The sequence below is a fragment of the Aegilops tauschii genome, chromosome 6, assembly GCF_002575655.3.
Source record: "Aegilops tauschii subsp. strangulata cultivar AL8/78 chromosome 6, Aet v6.0, whole genome shotgun sequence".
NCBI classification, from domain to species: Eukaryota; Viridiplantae; Streptophyta; class Magnoliopsida; order Poales; family Poaceae; genus Aegilops; species Aegilops tauschii.
In genome coordinates, this window is record NC_053040.3 from 29,587,675 (window position 1) to 29,598,483 (window position 10,809).

A 10,809-nucleotide genomic window follows, 5' to 3' on the forward strand; every position below is an offset into this window, starting at 1 on the left:
AAAGACTTCAGCCATGTGAATTAGTCAAGGTGTTAGAGTCTAATATATGCAGATCAACTTTGTTTTCTCTATGTTATATTGCACTAAACCTGACCACCGCTACCAATATTTCCACAAATTAGATAGCTAAGTTGCAATCCATTAATGCAAGCCAATCCAACATTTTCTGTGTAGGTGAAATAATTTGAATTCGAAGTGCATAAGTAGTAAGCCTATCATCCAGTTGTTTTCCTAGATTATACAAATGGCTTGTCATAACCTGTGCAGTGCACATCCTAGTATATCTTTGAAAGCATGTAAGTTGTTCATTTAAGTAAAACTACATATGATTAAAAAGATGTCAAAATGAATGAATTCAGTTGTGTAATATTGGTATTTAAAACATGTAGTATTCTACTATAATTGGCAGATGCATATACTATATTTTGCCATGACCACTACTTCCTAGTGTTTAATTTAAATACATATATATGATGGAAAATCTTTCAGTGATATGAAGATATTTTCTTTTGTAGTTTATGGACACATACACATATCTACTTGAAGCATGCTTAATTCATAGATAACTTTCTCCTGGTTAAGTTTAGCTACATAAAATGTAGTTTAGCAAACCTAGGCCTAGATATGGCACAATTTTAGAAAAATGTTGACCCTGCGGTTCTTATTAGGACCTAGAAACATTAAATAGCAAATCACAACTCACGTAAGTCAACATGTCCAAAAATCTATACATAATTGATTTGAATATATATATATATATATATATATATATATATATATATATAAATATAATTTTACATGTAACATGTAAATGCATATTAAACTTAAACACGGATATAGCATCATTATCTATATGTGATTACTTGGATATTATCCAATAAATGCCTTTCCCTATTCTGACTAATATGTATGATTCCTTGATATTTTGGTGTTCTTTATTAATTATGCCAAAAACGACAACCATTTTGTGTTAATAATTATGTAATAAAGTTTAATAAGAACTTCTTGCATCACCACTACCCCATTTCAACTCATTCACTGTGATCTCTAGATGTCTCCCGTTACTAGTTTTTCTAGTTATGATTATTATCTCATTATATTAGACGACTTCACTCATTACTCTTGTCCTTCCCCTTGCGCCAAAAGTCCGACACCTCCCTCACCCTACAACGCTTCTTTCTCTACATTCTTACCCAATTTAACACTCTCATTAAGTGCATGCAATGTGATAACGGTGGTGAGTTCATCAACACTTCTCTACGTACATTCTTTTCAAACAACAACATCAGTTATCGTCTCTTGTGCCCTCATACCTCTCCACAAAACGGCAAGGCCGAACGCATGCTTCGCATCACAAATGATGTTGTACGCACACTCCTCCTACAAGCCCACCTCCCTCCACAATTTTGGGATGAGGCTCTTCACTCTACCACACATCTCTTAAACCGTCGCCCATCCACCGCCATTGCACCATACATGCCATACTTTCTTCTTACAAGCATTCAACCTCACTATGATCATCTTCGCATGCTTGGATGCTTATGCTCAGTGGCGGAGCTTAGTGAGGGCCAAAGGGGGCAGTGGCCCCCCCTACCAAATTTATTTCTTTGTATAAACTCAAAGTAATATTTAATAATATTTGGACAAACTTTAATAGAATACACTAGATTAGGCCCCTCAACTCTATTTAAGACTCATTTAGCCCCCTCCCAAATCGTGTAGAAGCTCCGCCACTGCTTATGCTTCCCAAATCTCTATGCCACTAGCCCACACAAACTAGCTCCCTGTTCATCCCATTGTGTCTTTCTTGGATATCCACTAGAATACAAGGGCTATTGTTGCTTTGATCTTCAAACGCGCAAAGTGATTGGGCCCCATCACGTAATTTTTGATAAAAACGAGTTCCCCTATGCACCCCACACAACCTCCTACAGGCCCACCCCTCGCACCGGATCCGCCGCACCTAATCCATCCATGCGTGATTAGCAGTGGGAGCCCTGCTCCAACTACCTCATGTGATCAATCCCGATGAGGATCCACCCCACCCGCAACTAGCTTCTCCATGCAGCCAACAAGCCCTAGCCACATGCCCGCCTTCTCTTCCACTACCTCGACCGACTCCATCTCCCCACCTGTTGCCCACGTGTCACCTCGTCGTATGCCTATCATTTTGTCGCCCTCTAACCTGGCAGGATCGCCCTCTCTTTCCGCGCCCACCACACCTACCACCCCTACGTCCGGCCCCATCGAATCCTCCTCGCCCCACATGTCGTCCTCTCCCTCTACGCCACATCTACCCAAAAACATTGTACCCGTTCCCCCCACCGATCAACTCACATAAAATGTGGATACAGGATAAGTCCGGTTTTGCCCAACCCAAGCGATTATTTTCTGTTACTACTTCCACCGACATTTCCCCCATTCCCTCCTCTTATAAATCTGCCTTACAAGATCCCCATTGGCACAATGCAATGCTTGATGAGTTTAATGCTTTGTTAAAGAATGATACGTGGATTTTGGTTCCTATGCTTGTAGGTGTCAATGTGGTTACCGGCAAGTGGATCTTTCGACACAAGTGTAATCTGGATGGCTCGTTGGCTCGCTACAAGGCTCGTTGGGTTCTTCATGGATTCACTCAAAAAGAGGGCATTGATTACACCGAGACATTTAGCACGGTTGTTAAACCGGGTACGATACGTGTGGTTCTCAGTCTCGCCACCACTCACTCTTAGCCCATTCATCAAATGGGTGTCAAGAATGCCTTTCTACACGACACTCACGATGAAATCGTGTATTACAACCAACCGGCTGGATTAATTGATTCTTCCGACCCCACACATTTTTTGTCTTCTCAAGAAGTCTTTGTATGAGTTGAAACAGGCTCCTCACACTTGGTTTCGTCGCTTTCAGGCATTTATTCTATCATTGGAGTTTGTTGCTTCCAAGTGTGACACATCCTTATTTATCTTTAGACATGGCTCAACCATTCATACCTCCTTCTTTACGTGAATGACATTAATTATCCTCACTGCCCATACCACTACCACCTTACACTCCATCATCTCCTAACTTAAGTCCGAGTTCTCCATGTCTAATCTCGGTAACATACATCATTTCCTTGGTGTCAACATCACATGTTACCCACGTGGCCTGTTCCTTTCCCAACAACAGTACATTCTTGAGATCTTGGATCGCACCAATATGACAAATTGTAACCCCATTGCCACCCCCGTAGATACCAAATCCAAACTTTCCACACATGGTGGCGCCCCTGTTTCTGATCCAACCCTCTACTGCGGCATTGTTGGCGCCCTCCAATACCTTACACTCACTCGCCCCGATATCTCTTATGCGATTCAACAAGCCTGCCTTTTCATGCATGATCCTTGCACCCTTCCACCTTAAATTTTTCAAAAGGATCTTGCACGCTATCTCTGGGCCACATCTCACTACGGTCTTCACCTTAATTAGCAACTCTCCTGGACATGATTTGGTGGTATATTCCGATGCGGATTGGGTCGGCTGCCCCGATACACAGATGTCTACTTCCGGTTTGTGCGTGTTCCTCGTCTCCAACTTGGTCTCCTGGTGCTCTAACACTAGTAGAAAAAGGGTCATCTGTCCGGGTTGGTAAGGGCCTTTTGTCCCGGTTGTTGAACCGGGACTAAAGGGTCGTTACTAATGCCCTAGCCCTTTAGTCCCGGTTCTTACACGAACAGGGACAGATGGGCCTCCACGTGGCCGGTGCGGCGAGCCCAGGAAGGAGGGCCTTTGGTCCCGGTTGGTGGCACTAACCGGGACCAATAGGCATCCACGCGTCAGCATTTCAGGGGCTGGGGTTTTTGTTTTTTTTTGAAAGGGGGGGGGGTTGGGGGTTTTGGGGGGTTAATTTAGGTGTTTCATATATTGTGTTAGATAGCTAATTAATAGAGAGAAGTGTCCTCTCTTATCTCCGTGCTTGGTCGACGCTACGTACTATATACGTATAGAGAGGACTAGACACGCTAGCTAGTAAGCAAATGAAGGAAACAGAAGATCGTCATGAACATATGCATACAGAGAGAAGTGATATCGACCACCTCTCCTTCTCCGAGAGATTGGTCGAACAACAAGTTCTCGTATATCTATCCGACACTACCGGCTACATATATACAATAATTATCTCGTACAATATAATCTCCTAATTATATATGAACACATGGTCCACATAGTATTCTCCGTTTTCAGCGATCACGTGGTCAAGGAAGAATGCCGCCAATTCCTCTTGAATTGCTCGCATACGATCTGGTGGTAGGAGTTCATCCCGCATCCGAAAGTTCTAATTTGAAGAAGGGGGTCAATACATATATATATGAATAAATGAAACTCAACACAAATGATGGTAATAATATAAAATTGTGAATATTATTGTTTACGCACTTCATATTGTTCGTCAGAGTAGCCCCGCTCATAGGTCGTGTGGCGGATGGACTCGCAAACGTAGTATCCACAAAAATCATTCCCATTGTTCCTGCCACAACCACTTTACAAGAAATAGAGGTTAATCAAATTGATAAGCAAGCATGCTAAATGGTATTGATGAAACTAGCGCTTGAATCACTAGGAGATGCGCGGAACATGCTACTATAGTACTTACTTTCGGGTGTCTAAATTGCAGCTTCTTCGGCAGTCCTGGAGCTTTTTTGGTGAATTTTCTCCAAACCCTGCCAGACAAAGAAAACAATTACTTGATATCAGGAAATGAACAAAGTTGCTGATATGGTGGATAATGATCGATTTAACTTACTTCTCGAGCATTTGAGTCATGTCCGCATAGTCCTGGGGATCTTTTCGTCTCGAGTCTAAGACGGTTACTACTCCCTGCTCAAGCTTAATCTCTAGGAGAATATAGTGGAAGCTGTGCACACATGCATAAGTCATCAATTACATTACTATAACCTGGACTAATAAGGGAAACCGAATATGCACAAGACAGTAACACTCACTTGAAGTTGTAAGGAAAGAGTGTTATATCTTTGTTTTCATTTATTACCAACGATCGTAGCAAGTTGGCCTCGGTATTTTCGGCATGATATTTAACCTCAGTTGCATCTATGAGATTTGTGTTAATGAACCCAATATCACCGATTTGTCTTTTCTTCAATTCGGCGATCTTCAATCTGCATAATATAGTGAGGATAATTATAAATACATGCAATGAAAGAGCTGACCTATATAGAGAGACTTAATGACAGAAGTAGTACTACTTACAGATAGTAGCAAGTGACCGTTGATTTATCGAGGGCCTTTTGATTGAAAAACTGGAAGAACTCCTCAAATGGAACATTCAACAGTTCAATTCCAACGAGGTCATGCTCCTCTTTAACTCTCAGCGTCAAAGTATTCCTCCCCCCAGACTCTCTGCAGGTTTTCATGTACCAATCATGTAATCTTCACATCATCGTTGTTAGAGATCTTTCATCTTTGACGAGAGGCTTCCCGTAATGGTATTTGTGTTCGTCCACCTCCAAGAAATCATAATGTACATCGTCGGGCAGGTAATCTCCAAGATTGCTATAACCGGGCACCATCCTCGGATCATTAGCGACGATGTCGCTAGACACCTTGAGCGGGGGGCACGATTGGTTCGCTTGTTCGCCGAGCTGGGCAATTTTTTTCCCAGCTCGTCGTTCTTTTAACCTTTGATCACTGACAGTACTTCCCGACCGCTCCGCTTCGACAAATGTCTTTGCAATAATGCGCTCATAGTTGCCTTTCGGCAGAGACTTTGGTGGTTTTGTCAGGGCAGTCAGAGTGCGCTTCGCTTTCACCGGATCTACCTTCTCCTCCGGAGGTGGATGTTTCTTTGCTTTCACCCCTTCAAAGAAGTTCGTCACTTCGGCTCGCATGATCTTCGTGGTTTCCTCCTTGGTCCTCTCGTATGGTAACTTCTCTGGAGTCTTCAGAGAAGGACCGAATCTGTATTGCCTCCCGCCTCTGGCTGTACTGCTAGACGCCGGCAGAGCAGACGGAGCGGCTGCGGCTGTCTTCTTTCCTTGCTTACGAGGCGGAGGAGAAGGACTACGACGCGCCGGAGCAGCCGGAGTGGCGGCGGGTCTCTTCCGCCCTTGCTGACGAGGCGGAGAAGGAGGAGGCTGGCTACTCGGGTGCGCCGGTGCAGGCGGAGAAGGAGGCGGAGTGCCGCCACGCACCGGAGAAGGAGGCTGAGTGCCCTGATCACTCGCCGGAGGAGGAGGCGGAGTGCCGCCACGCGCAGGAGAAGGAGGCTGAGTGCCCTGATCACTCGCCGGAGGAGGAGGCGGAGTGCCCTTACTCGCCGGAGGAGGAGGAGGAGGCGGAGGCATCCAGTTCGGAAGGTTGATGAGCTCCTTCCGCCATAGGCATGGAGTCTTCAGAGCAGAACCCAGCCGAGTCTCCCCTTCACCGGTAGGGTGGTCAAGCTGGAGGTCCTCAAATCCTTCCGTTATTTCGTCCACCATCACCCTAGCATATCCTTCTGGAATCGGACGACAGTGAAAAGTTGCGCCGGGTTTAGGAGGTCGAACAGAGCCGACAGCCGCCTTGACTTTGAAGTTCTCCCATTGCGTCATAAGGTGGCAATGTTGAGACTCTGTGATAGCATCCACGGGGTAGCTAGCAGGAGCCGTCAAGACATGCTCCGGCTGAAGCAGCTCGGTGGAAGCCACGCTGCTTCTCCGCTGAGATGGCGGGGTAGCTTCGGGGGTAGTTTCAGCAGGTCGCTTGCTGCGAGCTACGTCTCGTTCCTCTAGCGCTTGAACCCTTTCGTGCAGCTTCTGAATTTGGGCTGCTTCACTTTTTTCCTCCTCTCCTGGCATTTGTAACCGCCTGCGTCCGGAAAACCATCCTTCCATGGAACGGAGCCTGGCATGCCTCGTGTCCGTCCAGGGTGCTCAGGATCCCCGAGGGCCATTGTGAGCTCGTCGTTCTCTCTGTCTGGAACGAACGTCCCTTGCTGCGCTGCATCGATATAATGCTGAAGCCTCTTGACTGGTATTATCATTTGCTCGTCCGTCCAAACGCACTTCCCTGATACAGGGTCCAAGGTTCCGCTAGCCCCGAAGAACCAAGTCCGGCAACGGTCTGGCCAGTTCATTGTCTCTGGTTCGATCCCTTTATCAAGCAGATCATTCTCAGCCTTGGCCCACTTAGGCCGGGCTTTGAGGTAGCCACCTGACCCCGTGCGATGGTGAAGCTTCTTCTTCGCAGCATTTTTCTTGTTTGTCGCTGACATCTTCTTACTCTTTTCCGATGTCTTGTGGGCCACAAATGCGGGTCAGTGATCTCTGATCTTCTCATATTTGCCGATGAATTCTGGTGTCTCTTCTTTGTCGACAAACGTTTTCAGCTCATTCTTCCACCTCCTGAATAGGTCTGCCATCTTCTTAAGAGCATGAGACTTGATTAATTGCTCTTTAACTGGCTTCTCCGGATCCTCCTCTGGCGGTAGGGTGAAATTTGCCTTTAGCTCAGTCCAAAGATCATCTTTCTGCATATCATTGACATAAGACACCTCAGGGTCTTCCTTCTTAGGCTTATACCATTGGTGGATGCTGATCGAGATCTTGTCCCTAACAAGAACCCCGCACTGAGCAGCAAATGCTTCCTTTGTCCGAATGGGTTCAATCGGTTGGCCGTCGCGCGCGATTGTTGTGATCTCAAACCTTTCATCTGAGCGCAACTTTCTCTTCGGGCCTCGTCACTTTACCGAAGTTGTGCTCGATCCGGAGGGCTAGAAAAAAGAAGAAAGACGAGAGTTAATTAATATGTGTACATACCAAAACAATGAATGCATCAATTAGCTAGTCAGCACAGACTTAACTAATATATTTACCTGGCCGGACTCTGTTCGGTCACCGGAGCCGTCACCACGGGCTCCTTCTTGCACCAGCATTGGGTCACCGGAGCCATCATAATCATGTCTTTCCTCCTCCACTCTTTGATCACCGTAGCCTGCTTCTTCACCCTGTTCTTCCAGACCATCATTGTCGTTAAGATACGGCAAGACATCACCTCCGGCTAAGATTATGTCCCCCAACACCTCTTCTCCTTCCTCGTCTCGTTCGTGCTCCATTGTTTCTGCAAATATTACAACATGGCAATTATTACACAAACATGACAACAGGTGGATATATTAGTGCAAACGTAGACCTAGCTTATTCCGGGTTTGGGGTGGCCTCGACAACGCTTCAAGGGTAGGGGCGCGGCGGGAGGGGGTAGGAGACCGACATTGTTTTTTTCTAGGGTTTGGATGTCCTCGAGAGTTTTGGTCGAGCGAGAGGGCCCGGGGGGGGGGGGTGCTCCCGTGGTATAAGTTATCACGGTCGAAGTTATCTGGGAGGGGGTTATATCGACAACGACGACATACATACATGGGAAAATAATGTTATCGGGGAGGGGGTAGGTCGAACCCCCCCCCCTCGTGTTGAAGTTATCGGGACACGGGGTATATCAACAACGACATATCCGATAAAAAATAAGAAGACGAAGAGGAAATAAAAAGAGAAGAAGAAGATATTAATAGAGGAGAAGATTGAAGAAAAAAAAGAGGAGAAGAAGAAAGGAATAGAGGAGAAGAAGAGAAAATAGAATATTTCTATTTTCTCTTCTTCTCCTCTATTCCTTTCTTCTTCTCCTCTTCTTTTTCTTCTTTTTTCTTCTTCTTATTTATTTCTCATCTTCTTCCTCTCCTCTTCTTCTCCTTTTTTCTTCTTCTTATTTTCCTTTTACCTCTCATTCTTTTTCTTCTTCTTCCTTTCCTAGCTAGATATATAAAACTTTTCTTAAAATGTAACTTTTGCATATATAAAACTTTTTCTTCTTCCTTCTTCTTCCTTCTATTCCTTCTTCCTAAATATATAAAACTTTTCTAAAAATGAAACTAACCTAAAATGTACTAAATCAGAGAACATATATAGATAAAACTTATCTAAAAATCTAACTTTTGCATATATGTATTTTTAAAACATCATTACAATTGAAAAAATACATACATACATACAAAAAACATGTAAAAAATACATACATACATATATGAACATACATAAAAAAATACATATATCTAAAAAATACATACATACATATATGAAAATCTAAAAACATGTAAAAAAATAGCACGGCGGCGGGGTCGGCAGAGGCGCGGTGCTCACAAAGGGAGGAGCGCGCGGTGGGCGGCGTCGGGGCAAGCAGGGGCGCGGGGAGTGGCGCGGAGACGGCGTCGGGGCAGGAGCGGCGCGCGGCGGGGCAGGGGCGGCGCGCGTCGGGGCAGGGACGGCGCGCAGCGACGACGTCGGGCGAGGGCGCAGGCGACGGCGACGATGGGCGCGAGCGACGGCGACGGCGGGGCGGGTCGGGGGCGCGGCAGAGGCACGGCGAGGGCGCGCGGCGTGGTCGGGGGGCAGGGGCGACGGCGGCGTGGTCGGGGGTGCGGCAGAGGCACGTCAAAGTATTTTTTGCCTGTTTTTTTGTTTTCTTTTTTCCTTTATTTATTTTGTTTTGTTTCTACTTACAACAAAAAACTTATTTATTTTATTTTATTTTGTTTCTAATTACTTATTTATTTTACTTTATGATAATTCTTTTTGCTATTAAAGTTTCTAAAAAAAGTTCTTTATGAATTTTTTTTGCTTTCAATGATTTTGAACAGAAAATACTTCGATAATTTTAGTTGCATCAATTTTATATAATTTTAGTTTCAATAATACTAGAGGTTGCTTATAATGTTTTGAACAGAAAATACTTTGATAATTTTAGTTTCATAAATTTTATTTATGTTATTAAAGTTTATATTATTTTGTTTCTAATTACTTATTTATTTTATTTGTTATTTTTCATGCACCATTTTCCATGCATTTACTGATTATTTTGAGCTATAAGACCCTAAAATTGAAAAACATTTCAAATGAACTCTGAAAAGGTTGAAAGTTGGCATGGTATCATCATTTCATCCACATAGCATGTGCAAGAAAGTTGAGAGGGTTACGGCAAAAACTGGATGCACTTCGTGTACAAAACGGACAAGCTCTTTTGAAGTATCAGGATTTCATACGGAAACTCGTCTGTTACAAAGGGATTTCATTTTTTAAAACTTATTTGAACTCCTGACTTTTTGTGTGTTCAAAATGCACCATTCAAAGCCACATCATCAATTTTCAACCCTTTCTGACTTCATTTGTTATTTTTCATGCATTTATTGATTATTTTGAGCTATAAGACCCTGAAATTGAAAAGCATTTCAAATGAACTTTGAAAAGGTTGAAAGTTGGCATGGTATCACCATTTCATCCACATAGCATGTGCAAGAAAGTTGAGAGGGTTACGGCAAAAACTGGATGCACTTCGTGTACAAAACGGACAATCTCTTTTGAAGTATCAGGATTTCATACCGAAACTCGTCTGTTACAAAGGGATTTCATTTTTTAAAACTTATTTGAACTCCTGACTTTTTGTGTGTTCAAAATGTACCATTCAAAGCCACATCATCAAATTTCAACCCTTTCTGACTTCATTTGTTATTTTTCATGCATTTATTGATTATTTTGAGCTATAAGACCCTGAAATTGAAAAACATTTCAAATGAACTCTGAAAAGGTTGAAAGTTGGCATGGTATCATCATTTCATCCACATAGCATGTGCAAGAAAGTTGAGAGGGTTATGGAAAAAACTGGATGCACTTCGTGTACAAAACGGACAATGGTATCATACTCGTCTGTTACAAAGTTGGCATGGTATCATCATAATAGTTGCGGGAGAAAGTCTTCACTTTTTCTTCGCTTGTGTCATTTGCTTAT